The sequence below is a fragment of the Charadrius vociferus genome, unplaced genomic scaffold (genome assembly GCF_000708025.1).
Source record: "Charadrius vociferus isolate BGI_N301 unplaced genomic scaffold, ASM70802v2 scaffold806, whole genome shotgun sequence".
NCBI classification, from domain to species: Eukaryota; Metazoa; Chordata; class Aves; order Charadriiformes; family Charadriidae; genus Charadrius; species Charadrius vociferus.
In genome coordinates, this window is record NW_009649038.1 from 277,351 (window position 1) to 293,625 (window position 16,275).

Sequence of the window (16,275 nt, forward strand, 5' to 3'; positions counted from 1 at the left end):
AGAAAGGCAGAATGACTAAACAGTCATTTTCCTTTTTGTTTTAAGACAACACACACAAGATCAAACCTCTTCAAGACTGCTCCCTGATGTACACATTAAACAGGCTCAACAGTTTGGGGTTGGTTTGTTGGGTTTTTTTAATAGATTAGGTCCTGATCCTGTGACATGTTAAACACAGAAAAAACATGGACCGCACTGATGTGTTCCCCCCCCTGCAGCCCGCAGAGCTCTGCAGGCACAGATTTCTGCATGCATTCATGCCATTAGTGGACTGTGGATGTAAAATTACAGTTACGCATACATGACGATCCCTCTCTCACAGGATATACGGCCAGGACAGATCTACAAGTTGCAGGTTAAACTAGCCAGCATATTTGAGAGGGAGTTACAAATTTATTTATGCATTTATTTCACAATTTGGAAAGACTTTTCTCAGAATATGGAAGATGAAAAGTTGTATTTAATAGCATTGTGGTTGGCAAGGTTTCAGAATTCTGTTATGAGCTGGATCTTCCCCACCTTTTGTTAAAGAGCTCAAAAAAGTCTTTCCAATGCAGTTTTGCATAAGCCAGTGGAGAGAATTTTATGGACAAATAGCACAACACAGATAGAAAAGATGCTAACAAATACTAAGAATACAGAAAATGTGTACATTTTCCAACAGTTCTTTCATTGCCCTGCACGTTAGAACTGAAAAATTACATGTACAATGAAAACTCTAAAGTCCTTTTCCAGTTCTCCCAAGCTTTTGTAATGGCCCAGACCAAATAATATTGCTCTAACTTAAATGGTCCCAAATGGTTTCATTGCTCTGCATCATAAAGGGTTTGGCCAAAAAATCGGTTTATTTAGAAGATCTTGGCAAAATCTAGCACGTTAATACTCTAGAAAAAGAGCGCTGCACATTTTGTAAGTTACTCAGTGCTGAGCTCGTACTACCTTTCTCGCACCCTCCCAGTCAGACATGCGCTGGCAGCCACGGAGGAGCGGTGCCGCCAGCCTCCTGCATCCCAAGCCCTTTGCCTGGGGCAATCAGCGTGCGCAAAGCAGCCTTGCGCTGTTACTTTACTCATAGCAGCTGCGTTGGCTAAGATGTTCTGGGGCAGGAGTATGCCACAGTATGGGAAAGCAAGAGGGAAAGCAAGAGGGAAAGCAAGAGGGAAAGCAAGAGGGAAAGCAAGAGGGAAAGCAAGAGGGAAAGCAAGAGGGAAAGCAAGAGGGAAAGCAAGAGGGAAAGCAAGAGGGAAAGCAAGAGGGAAAGCAAGAGGGAAAGCAAGAGGGAAAGCAAGAGGGAAAGCAAGAGGGAAAGCAAGAGGGAAAGCAAGAGGGAAAGCAAGAGGGAAAGCAAGAGGGAAAGCAAGAGGGAAAGCAAGAGGGAAAGCAAGAGGGAAAGCAAGAGGGAAAGCAAGAGGGAAAGCAAGAGGGAAAGCAAGAGGGAAAGCAAGAGGGAAAGCAAGAGGGAAAGCAAGAGGGAAAGCAAGAGGGAAAGCAAGAGGGAAAGCAAGAGGGAAAGCAAGAGGGAAAGCAAGAGGGAAAGCAAGAGGGAAAGCAAGAGGGAAAGCAAGAGGGAAAGCAAGAGGGAAAGCAAGAGTGTTACTTTACTCATAGCAGCTGCGTTGGCTAAGGCAAGAGGGAAAGCAAGAGGGAAAGCAAGAGGGAAAGCAAGAGGGAAAGCAAGAGGGAAAGCAAGAGGGAAAGCAAGAGGGAAAGCAAGAGGGAAAGCAAGAGGGAAAGACGTTTGGAAAAAAATAGACAGAGACATAAAGAGCAAGCAGCAGTGAAGATGGGGCAGGGTAAGCGTACAGTACATGAGGGTGCTGTACTCCAGCATGAGGCTAACTCCTGCACCTTAAGTAGGTAGAATTTGAGATGTATTGGCCAAACAGATTAACAAACCCCCCATTTTCCTACTCCTCCACAAGAAAATGGGAAATCTAACCACTATGTCAGAGAAACCCTAAAATAAAAACCAGAGCTCCTGGCTTTCAGTACACTTACACAGCAAATAAAGGTATGATTAAGCCTCAGCTATACTTCCGCTATAATCTACCTAGTAAAGATCCCTACAAACAGACTTCAGTGGGGACTAAACCCATGAGTACCCAGCTATGGTCTCAGAATCACACAAAACTCAAGTCAGAAGGACCCTATCTAGTCCAGCCTGCTGCTCAAGGGTCTCCATCACTTCACAGTGAAAACCCTGCTGCCACATTTTCACTACCGTCAAATGTACATGCAAGATAAATCAAAGCTCACAAGACTTCACCGATGTTTCCTGCAGTCACATCTCTTGCTGCCATAAGGCACAATCACTATGCTCCACGCACACATACACATGCAGAGGCTTTCATGCCCTGCAGTTTTCCCACCTACACCAAAATGCAGCTCCCAGGGCAGGACCACACAACCTGGATATCCACTTTCAGTACTTCCACCTTTCCCTGCGGGACCCAAACGCTGCCCTGAATACCCTGAGATGGGACGCCCAAATCTTTACACTGCCACCGCACACACAGCTCTGCCTCTCTCACTGGAACAGCCTTCTTAAGTCAGTAGGAAAGAGAAGCCCTTTTCACTATTAACTCCCTGCAAGAACGTGATGTGAAAGACAACATTTTACCAAGAGGACTCTGGGCGCCAAAACACTGATCAGTCAACACTCCAAGAGATTTTTTTGGAGCTTGTGACCTTCTCACCAGCAAACATATACCTTACCCAGATACTGCAACTAACAGAGCAGCTTATGGACCCTGGAAAGAGGAGTCATCTGATACTATTTCAGCCCCCGTTTTCACTAACATACAGCCACCTTATTTGAACTAAAAATGTCATTAGCAAAAACCACCTCTCACTCAGTTTACAAGAAGGGAGAGTTTATGTACCCCCTGAAAAATCCCTGGCTGGATGTCTCTGGATCAATGACTAGCGTTACTACAGTCTCTGCTGTGGAAAAGCTAAATCCCAGCCAAAGGCTCAGGGCCCATCTCCAACATATTTGCAGAGGCCCTGTAAGGAAAATCCTTCCCTGAGGCCCCCGAATGACACTACAGTGAAGCTCTTGCGCCAGCTCCCCATCACTCGTTCTCCTGCACCTCTGTGCCTGCAGAAAAGAACAAAGCAGCAACGATTTTGCAGTCTCCCTGCTACAGAGGTGGATCACCTCCAGAGGGAATAAGTATCGGAAAGGCAAGGAAGTTCACAAAAAAGGGAGGAAAAATAAAAATCAACAACGCTTTGCTAACCGCAACACCCTACGACCGAATTCCCGCTCCCACATACTCTGTGGCTGAAGTTGGCTGATTCCTTCATGCTTGGGGGCAACATCTATTCCCAGCCAGGTGTCCGAGCAAGACACACAGAGTCGGGCGTGCTTGCTCCACACCGAACATAATAAACCCTCCCAAACCCAAGGGCTGGTTCATCAAAGAGACACATGCACGTACACACACACACAGAGATTAATACCCCCATTTTGGCATTGCCACTGGGTCAGAGCCAAACCCCAGCCTGTGAGCTGGTGATGCCTACTGTAATTTATCTCTAGGTATTAGAAACATCTTTGGCTCTCTCCCCCCTACATATAGTCTCTGACACTTTTTGATGACTCTTTCTCAAAGATATAGAATCATAGAATGGTTAGAGCTGGGAAGGACCTTAATGATCATCTACTTCCATCCCCCCTGCCATGAGCAGGGACACCTCCCACTAAACCAGGTTGCCCAAAGCCCCATCCAGCCTGGCCTTGAACACCTCCAGGGATGAGGCATCCACAACTTCCCTGAGAAAGGAAATAGTAAGCACATTAACACATTAACATATTAAGCATATTAATATCTTCCACTAACTGATAAGCTTTGCATCGATGTATGAGGCATCTCCAGTCTTGAGACTGTAAATACGAAAACAACTCTTCGCTTGCTTTCACACACTCATCGTAAAACAACTGTGCCATCGCCAGAGCTGCTGAAGTACATGCTGCCTAAAACCTGCAACATATGTGGGGGAAAAAGAAGAAACAGGTATGAAAAACAGCAAGCGAACCTTAGCAGAAGAGGTGGTCTTTTAATAAACAAAACCCACAGAACGGCAACAAAAACAATCAAGCAAATGAAGTGTCACACTGAGAAATAGTGAGTCATGCTCCAGTACAAAGGCACATTTCTTTGCTTTTGCATGACAACATTGGAAGTGTATCTTTTTCCTTTTTGCCAGCCAGAGGCATAAAACCACTCGCAGACAGACCTCAGGTCTTTAAAATGTAAACATCTACAACAAAAATATACACTTCTGAAATACGAACACTTCAAAAAGTTCCGGTTACACTTAAGAGTAAATCCAAGGCTTTAAACACAATAACTTGTGTAACTGTTCAAATAGCAACTTGCTAACCTAGTCCACCACATAACACAGACATCACAGATTTTAACAGTTTTCATATTTAAGTAGTACAAATAGTGAATACAATGAAAATTATTTCCTTATGTAGGTTCTCCATCTATTCCCATTTATACCTTATCCTCAATTCCTACAAATATCCAACTCCACCTAACATATACCTATCACGCTGGGAACGCTCCCCAGGAAACACTGATTACCAAACACACAGCATCCTCAAACGCTCCCTTTAAGTTTCACACAATGGACAGTAAAGCCATCCTGCAGAAGAACAATTTCAGAGTAATGTGACATACAACATTTCTGGCAACAGTCTGGCTTCGTGCTCCTTTCCTATATGCCCATGTGTAAAACACACACAATTACATTTCACCATTTCACACGGCTTGCATAAACTGGTTGATCAAACTTCATCACGTCTTTTAAAAGTTAAAAGCACTAGAGTTTCTGCATTCTGCTTAGAAAACACAACTTGGGTATTCTGTGCTGCTGAGTAAAGCAAACAGCAATTGCTTGGCATGACATGAGGATTTCAAATGCCAGACACTGCAAGTACACCATCATGTAGAATTCTTCTAAATACCTAGCTGCCACACTGTTTGCAGTCTCCTTGTCACTGCAGATGAGCTGACTGCATCATTTAAAGCCAAGAGGGCAAAACCAAGCAGACAAAAACTTAAATTTACCAACTTTACCAGTGAAGAACTTCATTCATTACTGGGTACGGGTAATAAAGCTTAGTCTCTAAGTTACTGATACCTTTACCCCAAATTCTTGATTTAGAACCACGTTTGAGGGTTTCCTTATCAAAACAACGAACGCACGTTCACACACGCTTTTTAGAACTTTTCCCAAAAGGTTTTTCTTAACAAGATCAAGGTAATTCATCATGTTTCTGTAAACTTCATTTAGTATTCCCTTAAGTAAATCGCAGAATAACCACTTTCAGTTGTTCACCTTTAGAACAAAGCTGGTGCGAGTGTTTAGCCAACATAACGATGTCACCGACTAATATCAGAAGATGCATACAGAACTTGCAGAATTTCAGCTCTTTATGTTTACCACGCATTCACTAATCTCCTTGTAACTATGACCTGTTTTTCACCTGCAGCAAAATAATCATACATAAAACCAGGGACAACCTGAGACAAGCCCTAGAACGTCACTTCAGAAGACAGAGAAGGTAAAATGTATGATTGTTAAAAGGTACTTTTAGTGCTCCTACTTCATGTACAACTCGCACAACAAGTATTTGGTAGTGCATAGTATTTTAGGGCTGTAACTGATGTCGGAACAGTAACAGATTCAGTGAGATGAAAGGAAAAGGCTGCCAGAGCAGTGGTGAGAAATTGCCAACCCGTAGGCTTAAATGAGCCTTAGTGTCACAGTTGGAAAAGGAAAGCTGGATTTTAGAAATGCCAAGAAGAATCAGCAAATTGGATTTCAAGAGAGGCTGAAGCCCAGTGGTAACAGAGGAACTGTGTCAGGCACCCAGGGTGCCAGGGAGATGGCAAAGCAGACAGGAGTAGGAAGAAATAACAAGCTGATCAGGAGGAGTTTGTATGAATTAAGTTGCCCTTTAGAGTTGATTGCTCTTAATCTGGACAAAAGGTTAAGAGACATGCTGGTTTTGCATTTCCCCCTATCTCCAATACCAATGAAACTGAATTAATCCCTGTGTCTTTACTAAATATTTTTGCCAAAAGTCAACAAAACAACAATCAAAATCCGTACACATGCGCACCCAGTGTTTCACTGGTGCCTGCCCACCTCATTTAATGCAAGGACAATGCAAAGACAACATTAAGCCCAGAGACTGACTTCATCCTCCATCTATTTTATCCCCTTCCATCAAGCTGGTAACCACCCTACGCTGACATTTAAATAATGCATCCACAGGGGAACAGCACGAGCTGCAATGAAGAACAACAGCTGTCAGTCACTGCTGACCCAGAATAGTAGGGGTCCAGGGTCTTCACAAAAAGGCTCTAATTTGCTTTTGAATACAGCCTCGCTTCAGTATAAAGAGTTGTTCTTTGTATGAAACCAAATGCCCTAACACAGGAAAATAAAATGCACAGTGCATTTTTAGACTTTCCTTCAAATATTTGGGTAACACATTTCACTTGTACAGCCCCCTGCGGTCGCTCCAAGGAGGCAGACAGAATGCACTGTGGGACACAGCCTGTACTGGGGAGCCAAGAACTTGGGTCTGCAGGACCACAGAGAGGGATCAGGCTGCAGTCACTTCCCCAGCTTCCAGCTCTCCGAATAAAAACCCACTTCTTATTCTGAACACCTTCAAACCACACTAAGGCAGCATATGAGCACTTTCCTGACAGCAAAAGAGAGACCTTAGAATCTGCAGCTTGGAAGAACCTACCCAACTCTCTCCTGCTTCAGCCAGACCATTACTGGTACTCACTATGCTGGTTTAAATCTATTTGCTAGTTTAAATCTCCACACTGCTCCAGACTGCAAGAACATGGTCCCAAAGTGTGCCATGGCTACAAGCACCAGCAATCGCATTGTCTCACCTTATGTCACATCAAATCAGCAGCAGGCAGATGTCTCTCACTCCTCACAGCATTTTCTCCTGATATATCATCACACAGACAATACTAATCCATGCTACTAGCGCTCGATCACCGAAATTCAGCCTCATTTCAAGACACCTTGCTCTGCTCTTCAATAGCAAATAGTAACACCTTACAATCACTGGTACTAGCTCAAGCACAGATAGTTAAACGCTCTGGAAGACATCACTTCTTGAAGCCATAAAGCAAGCACAAGGTTGGGACTGAAATAAATTAAAACTGGCAACATGGGACAGCTCTGTAGACCTCTTCAGCTTCGAAGAATTCCTGCATTTCTAAGGACACAAATATTGTAGGTCTTTTACCTCAATTTTCCTGAATGAAATACATTACTGTCAGTAAAACATCCATAGGGACTCTGTAAACATCTGTAAAACCACAAAATTAATCCTTCATATTTACATATGCAGAGGCATTGCCAGACGTATGTTTAGCTGTTCATCCCAACTGCTCCATCACAAACCCAATGAACTGACTCCGTATACTATTTCCCAGAAGCTGCTCAGCCTAATGAGTCTGTGCAGCAGGGTACCCTAGGTGACTTCCAAACAGATGACAGCCTCTCCCCGTACATCCTCTATATGGCCCTCACTAGTGCTTCTCCACACTAGAAAATGCTCTCATTTTTGTACCCAGCTCTGTTGCCACAGGTATCAACAAGATCTAGTGGAGTATTGCACAAAACTACTCTACAGGTGTGGTTCTCTACATCCAGAAATCTCAGTCTCACTATTGTTCTTCCCACAGTTGTGGGACTGTATTGACACTCATTGTAATGTGGTCCTAAAATTACTAACCTGAAATGTAACGTAGGTGACAACTGCATCAACTCTATCTGTTGATCCTCTTCAAGTCATCCACCAAGGAAGACATTATACCTTGTCCTGCATTTTAACAGATGAGATGTTTCAGGGAAACGGTACCACAAGACAGGGAGCGACAACCAAACCGCTCTCTCCTGCTGGAAGTTTCTCTCCCTCCATGCCACTCTCCCAGCTGCACACTCCTACCACCTTCCTCGCACCACCTCTGGCACTTTTCTTGACACCTCAGTGAGCTGCTTCAATGCCTTAAATCAATCAGAAACTAATGCAGTGGAAGGGAGAGAGAGAGCAAATGCTTTTCTGCCAATTCAGCAAACCCATCTGCCCCTTTGCTGAATGTGGTGCTAGAGGTGGTGCCAACTATAGCACAGCTGAGACCAGGGTCAGGAAGAGGAGAGAACATCTCTTTTAGCAGCAGAGACTTGTTAGATCAGCTGAAGTGCCTGACCAAAGCATCCCTTGGCCAGTCTCGACTCACAACATAACAGGTGATGTTAAAACACAACATTGCAGCGTTGGAGGAGAAGGTAAAAAGGCGACATGTGGACAGATATGAAATACTTGAGTATTTGTCCTCCAGCACCCAGAAACACCAAGAAAAGATACAGTCTGCCAAAAAAAAAAAAAAATGGTGCCAGTACCAAAAGGTGCTACAGATATTTCCCCAAAAGAGGTGTACCAAGCACAGATCGAGATGCTGCAATGCCTATACACTTGAGCGTGTTAAGGACATCCTGTATCGGCAAAAATAACCGCAGAGCTACACCACCAGAGAATGGCAGCAGAATGTCTAATAACACATCAGCACAGTAAAAGTTTACAGATGGACATTAGGCATCGTGGGTCAGCCTGAGAGTAGAAAGGAAAGAGACAAGAAACAGACTGCAAATATTTTCAAGCTGTATCACAGCTGGTTATCTATCCTTGCTTTTACAAAACATATCACCATGCAGTATTTCATAGCCACAAGTATCAGGATTTTGCGACTTGCACATTCCAGCTGGAATGCTAATGACTGCTGTTTTATGGGATCTGCTCAAGTCTCAGCACAAGGTAAGAGACAAGCTGACAAGCTCCACAATACAAGAACATAATTTCACAACATTGCCACTGCAGATGGCTATGGAGTCTAGTTCCTACTCTGCCCTTTCCTAGTACCCTTAATATCTTTCTCGTTTGAATCACTCGAGCAATGTGGTTTTCAAGCTCTAAAAGTCAAACATGAGTGATAAGTTCATACAGGATCACTCAACCAGAAGTGTACCATGACACTTCGTGCAAGACAACCTCCACCCAACTTTGTAGACATCATCTCATTTATATTCTCGGACCATCATATCAGGCTCCAGTCAAAATCTGGCCCTACCCTGAACAAACAAAAAAATACATAAAATAATAATCTTGAAATGCCATCAGCACTCCAGAGAGTCAACCTTTAAATAATTTTATTGAGAAGTCAGGAGGCAGCGAGACAGGAACTCAAGTTTACCCATATATTGTCGCAAAACACACTACTGAAAATAACAAATGATGACAGGGTTGTTTTATTTTTAAATGCACGGTCTTAAACAGATACTAATAACAGTAAAGGCTATTAATCCTCCATCAGAATCGAAATGCAATCTCATTACTGACTTTTAGACTTCAAAAGTCATGCCATAAACATTTCAAATATCGCTTGCTATAGATAGACATTTCACAGATTTCATGCAAGTATGTGCTTTTTTCAGTAACAGTAACTTGAGCATTCTCGAGATAACCTTTATTTCAAAACTGGATTGCGTTACAGTTATATAGTCCATTTTGTTTTTACTAGAAAACTGCACTAAACATGCTGCCACTGACAGTCAACGAGCTCCGTTGTTTCTAGGATTATTAACCAGTTTAGTACAATCAATCAACTCTCAAGTATTTTAAAAGAACAGATGGCCAGTGATCCCAGGGCAACGCTCCCAAGAGTGCTAAAAACCATAATAATCAAAATACAAATTTTAGTCTTCTCTTGTTCACATCACAAGTTATGGACCGATTCATAGATTTAGTTCAAACTGCTTGAACAAATGAGGAAATATCAGAAAAATATCTTTCTGAGGAATAAAAAGGTAAAAAAATATTAGGCTCAGAGAAAAACTTTCAGAGAAACTCGTTACATGTTTCACTTCAGTGTGTTAACAACTTTAAGTATACAGAAACCACTGAATAATTATTTTTTAAAACTGCTTGCCATATGGTTAATCCAAGGGAGTGGTAAAAGTTTACAGAAACCAAATGTCACTGAAAAGATTATGATTTAAAATTCAGGTTGAGACATTGATTAATTAAATGGCAATTAAACAGAACACTGCCCAAAAAACTGCAGTGGAACAGGTCCCCTTTGTTTTAGAAAATACAATAGGTGTACATATTCTGTGGAAACTGAACACAAGAAGAGGGCTTTTTCTGGGGTTTATCTTCAAGCATCTTCTGAACCTGTGACTGTTAATTCTACTGACAAAACCAGTGCTACATCTCTTCTTGCCCATTCAACTGCCTGTGCACTTGGCATTTCTCTTACTGTCAGAATTACAGAATGAAGAACTTGAACCTGCTTTTATTGCAGAAGACAAATCTGAACACCTTTTAAAACTCTTTAGTAATATACTCCTAATAGTAAAAATAAAAAGAAAAACAAAAGAAAAACCCAAATCCACAGGTTTCACTAACTGCAATTTAGTCTCTTCATCTACTATGCCAAAAGAAATCGTACCTTAAAAACATTACTAACATAGTTCACCTTCAGTAAAATGTTTTTAAATTTATCTCCACCACAGAATAAACTTTTTCTTAGAACCAGCTACACAAATTTCAAGCATTTATTAGCCAAATAAATGCCATTAGCAGCCACCTGATCGCCTTTTCTTGATGAGCAATTCAGGAATACACAGCTCCATTTTATCATGATGACAAACGTCCCAGAGCCTTCATTCTGACTTCACTCAATGCCATACATGCATTGCTGCAGTTTTTACCAAAAGTTTTAATCTACCCACATAAGGGGGTCATAAAGACAGCTTTTGCAAGAATCTGCATTTATGTGACTATCTCCATAATTTCACTGTATATTGTCAAACTGCTATATGTTATCTGTATTTGTCTTACTCTTTCAGCTATGGCTGTGCAACAGCTAAGCAGGAGTTGGAGCATTTTTTTTCCTGTAAACTAGAATATGTAAGCACCTATAAACCTGATTTCTAAAGCCCGTGAGAAGATTTAAGGGCTAAATCCTGCCCTCTAGTGTACCTGTGGATGGTGGTGCCCTGGGAACCTTCCACACTCATCCAACAGCCCTTTCCAAACCAGGCGGAAAAGAGCTGGAAGAGACAGGACAGTTCATTGCCTACCGCAGACATCTCATATTTGCCTCGCTCCATCTTCAGTGTACCTGCTACTTGGTCACACACCTTCGGGGTGGGTAAGACTCACTAAAACCTGGGGAAGAGGATTAGCAGACACAAGGGCAGACGAGAGAGCATCCTCCCCTGAACAGCACCATCCCTCAGCGTGCCCAGCCAACAGAGGTGGTCTCTCCCTCATTTCATTAACTTACCCTGCGGGACCATTCAGAAAACAGTATGACAGTATTTCTATGACAAAATATGTGAAAGACGCAAAGGACTTTTTTGCAGGGGGGCTCTCTGCTCTCTCGTTCCCTAGGACAGCTACATCTGAGAGCCATGAGGAATTTCTGCGATGCATCGCAAAGCATTAGCATTTGGCAAACCAGTTAAGCTCTGTGTGACAGATCAACGTTAACACAGAAAGAGTCCATTTTCAGAAGGACTTGGGTAGAAGCAATATAGTCAGATGGTTAGGGCCAGGTTTTTAAAAAAACCAAGTCAACTCTCACCTAGTGCTAAGATTTGGCACCGGATGCCCTGTCAACAGCTCCGGCCACGTCTGTGGGACGCCGAAATGGGAGAGGAGACCTTCGGAGTCCTAAATAACTTACACACCTATAAAAAACTAAGCCCCAGGTACTAAACCTTCTTACTAAAACACTTCTTGACATTTACTCACATTTTTCTTTGAGGATCACAGTTATTTTCTTCTATTCACACAAACAGCAATCAGATTTCTATCTTCTTGACTAAGCTGGTACGCTCTAAAAGTCTGTGTATTTCAAAACGTTTACAGCATAACCATTTCAATGTTGTGTACGATACAAGTAAAAATCATAACATTAGCAACTACTTATGAAAGGAACTTTTTTAAAACCAAATTTTCCTGGACTAGTATTACCCTACTGCACATTTTCTTCAGGTATTTGTGGAAGAGTAGCCAGGTACTGAGCAGAAAGAAGGTACTTCAGCCATCTGCAGGGTTGACAAAAGCTCACACTGCTGAATCCTTTCCGAGGGACAGGCTGGAGCCTTGTCACCTCATTAACAAGTGGACAAGAATGGCTCAGGATTCCTTAGACGCCCTGGTTTATGCTCACCATGAAACAAAGCTGCTTGAGAAATTATGGAAATACATAAATGCCAACCATTCCTCAGTGAGGGAAACTGTGAAGGGAACCAGCTGTGCTACTAGGCATTTTCTAAAATGTATGGATAAGCATTCCCTTTCCATTCCCCTGGCTTTCCCCCTTCGCCGGCATTGTAGCCTCTTCGAGAAAAACACCTCTAGAGGGTTTCTAAAAGCCTTTCCAAAAAAGACTGTGTTCTTTCTATGTTTTTCAGGGCATAAATCAAGCGTTGTTGATCAACAACAACAAAAAAAAGACACATATTTTGTTTTGCTTTAAACAACAAAACTCTAAGAAAGTGCGTTCTGTTTCTTGTTTGTCTGAAATGTACCTCTTCAAGGAAAAAAGACTCAGCAGAAGTCCCCAGGGTGTGTCCAAAGGGGCACTTCACTGAAGTCACTGTACAGCACACATCAGATGTGGCAATATCGACCACGTAAGACGCATTGTCCTGTTTTTGAGCTGTGTGAATCATGCGATTCCAATCCTCCAGCACACAGGACGTCAACTTCCATTCCAAATTTCACTAACGACACAATTACGAATAAACCAAGGTGAATGGGGTGAGTGTAAAACAGCCAAAACTCTCAGTGCCATGACATAAAACAGACCGTAAATTTTGAACAAGCCGTCCTTAGTACTAGAGGCAGAAGCGGGGGAGCAAAAAAGGGCACGGATAATGGAAATTTGTTTACAGTATGAGATTTTGGTCTGAAACATAAGGAGACAGTCATTCGCCTTCTAAAATAAGAACTTCCTTTAAAAGTAAAAACGAGGATATGCTAATCAAATGCTATTTTGTATAATTAATTCATAAGAATAGCAACTACCACAAGAATCTCTCCTAATTGTCCTTTAACTAGATTTCTAAACCAAATTCTCTGCAGCCACTATACATCTTTTCTCAAAACCATCTTATAAAACCTTTTACTTAACTAAGAAAAACACCGTGAGTTACTCGAGGTATACATTTTCTTTGTTAATTTTTTTTTTTTTAAAGTCTTCTCACATTGTCCAAGATTTATTGCCATCTGCCATGCCAACGTGACCTGCCAGGCATACCACAAGATTTCACAGGGACTTCCACAGAGCAGCACTCACCCGGTCAGAGTTCAGCATCGCGCAGATTCGTATCGAATGACGTACTTACAACAAAGATGCTAAGGATGTGAACATGTAATGCCGTAGCAACATGCCACACTGACGCTTCGAGCACTAATTTCTCTACTTCTCAGAACTAGGGTTCTTCTAGGGTTCTTCCGGGGGGGGGGAGGGGGAAAGAAAACAAAGAAAGAGCTGTCTGACAATGAGAAAAGGGGACAAGGCAGCAGCTCAGGCACGGTAGCACTCCTGTGCCTAGGTGCATTTGCTGGTAGTGACTCCCACCAGCCCTCCGGATGTACCACACTTACAAACTGCTCTATTTAAACAAAGGGCTTTTCTGCAGATGGCCAGAGTGCCAAGCTGACGGGTACCCAAGGAGTTCCCCGGCAGCTGACTTTCTGCAAGAGAGGACCACACCAGTCATTTATAACTCAGGTTTTCCTTTACCTGTTGCCACCGTCCACTTGAGAGGAAAAAGGTTAGGAAAAGAGAGGGGCATCAGAGAAACAAGTGCCAAAGAAACGGGAAAGAATGCTAGTGATCAGAGGGTACTGATGAGGCAGAGAAGAAACAGTAGAGAGACAAAACGGAGAGCCAGAAAGAAATGACAGCAAAAATAAAGCTATAGAGGAAAACAGACAGACTTGAAAGGGAGAGTAAGGAGGTACCACCAACACCAGAAAGATTTTCAAATATAAATCCCTAATAGGAAAGCTGCATGAGAAGTCAGTTAAAAAAATTATACCATTGATAAGGCTTAACAGGAAGAGAAAATACACATTAGACAGACTCAAGAACATAAAACTAATAGTAGTTTTCCTGGCAGAGTAACAAAAAAGGGGGTGGGAGGAGATGATTACGGAGGAGCTGTATGATGAGAAAGATGACAACCACTCAGGGCAGCCTGGCACAGCCAGGTGATCCCAGAACAGCACACCACTGCTGGCATTTCCCACCACAAACAGCAGAGTACTGAATGAGGCAAGAACCTGAGCCATAGCAATGTCCGGAAACCCGGCTTCAGCATTGTACGTCCCCGACTCAACATCATCTCCCTTTGCAGCAAATTTCCAGCGTATCTTCATAGCTACTTCTAGCAGTGAGATGACATATTTGATGAACTAATGAGATTTATTTCCTGTAAGAATTCCCACATTTCCCAAATACAAAAGGCTAAAAGTAAGTTGAACATATTACTGCATGCCTTCCAGCAAAGACTGGATCCTGCACAGTAACTGATCGGTATGTGTAAAAATCAAAGTACTTATCTATATGGTAAATTAATGCTTTGCTTTATGTATCAACATTTTAAAAGTCCACATGCAATAATTTACTGTATTGTACTGGCAATAAATATATTTTCTTACTACTCACACAACATCAACTATGCTCCCCTTTAAGCCAGTATCGGAGAAGAAGAAAAATGCAAACGCGTAGGACCAAGTCTGAAAGCTTCCTGTAGCTTTTCCTAAGAATACTAGTTGCCCTAATAAAGGATGCTACCCTTCCCAAAATATACTGTTCCATATATATATATTTTCAGCCCATTGTATGTACAATATTTCTACTAAAGAGTCTCAAAATAAAACAGCCTCAGACTGAAGCCCAACTTGGCAATACTATTATTTGGGAACAGTCTGTTACAGTATTTCTTTGCAATTGTCAGAATACCTTTTTTGCAAATGCTGAATGTCCAAAGTGGAAAGTAATTTTAAAAACCTTTGGTCTGTCATCTTACTTCCTTCTCCTCTCCCTCCTCTAAATTTAGTCCCACCTGCGCATTTATCACTTAGAGCACAGGTGCAAAACAGATGAAGAATCACAGTAAGACATTTCACCTGCTCTTTATGCCAAGCGCCCGCAGGCAGGACACAGCCTGGTCAAGGCACACACATTGTACAGTAAGGAATTTTCTCAAACCAGGAATCGCATTGAGACTATGTTATCTGGCAGAGACCTATACAGCAACTCCTTGTACCTGTTTCGAAGGAAATGCCTCACGGGCATTTCAAAAACTTGTTGCTGCATCCGTAAAAACTCCATACTGAATACTTTCAAAATATTCTAAGGTCTGCAAAAATGCATTTTGTTCTTGGCACAAAGAACAGCCTGGATTCGTAACAGCACCCTGCCCCATGCTCCCTGTGAGACTGCCCGTCGGACTGTCCAGCACCAGCGATGGCACAGCCAACTCAGGTCACCGACCCTCAGACTGCACTAGCCACTCATCCCACAGGCTGTGTGCCAGATCAGGTATCAGGGGACAAAGTGCTTCTGCTGGAATCCACAGGTTTTGTTTTACCTGTATTTTATCCATCTTTAATTAAGTTTAAAAAAAAAAACAAAAAATAAACTCATAGCATGTGACATTTTAAGCCAAAATGGTGCTTTGACAGTACTCTGTTATAAATCCTGCTTCTTTAAACAGATTTACACCTCTTGTTCCTAAGAGTACTTGTACGCTAAGAGTACTTCTATTCATGAGCACTTACCACACCGGGGGAAAAAACCAAACACTTTTTTTCTACCGTTATGCAACTAAGGATTTACCACTGCCCTGTAAAGCAGCCAAGTGCCATCACCCCCATTTAAGAGCCATGCAAACAAATCCAGACACCTTCAAGCACGTAAGCCGACTGCGCGTTTGACACGCTCTGCACCGCAACAGGTTGAATGAGGAGACGCCAACCAGAGTTTGCACCGGGACATCCCACGGGTGCCGATGCGGTACCCGGCCGTGAACCGTACATCCGTACATACACACGGTTATTTACAGACAAGCGTATGCCTATTCCCACAAGCAAAGCCCGCTGCCGATGCTTCAGAGGGGCGGGACGGCGGCCTTCCC

General features: G+C 42.5%; 1 protein-coding gene across 1 annotated transcript in view; it reads right to left on the reverse strand.

Annotated features, from left to right (window-relative positions):
• FGF2 (fibroblast growth factor 2 (basic)) overlaps window positions 1-16,275 on the reverse strand; it is a 30,656-nt gene that overhangs the window by 12,702 nt on the left and 1,679 nt on the right. The gene's annotated exons all lie outside the window — the stretch shown is intronic.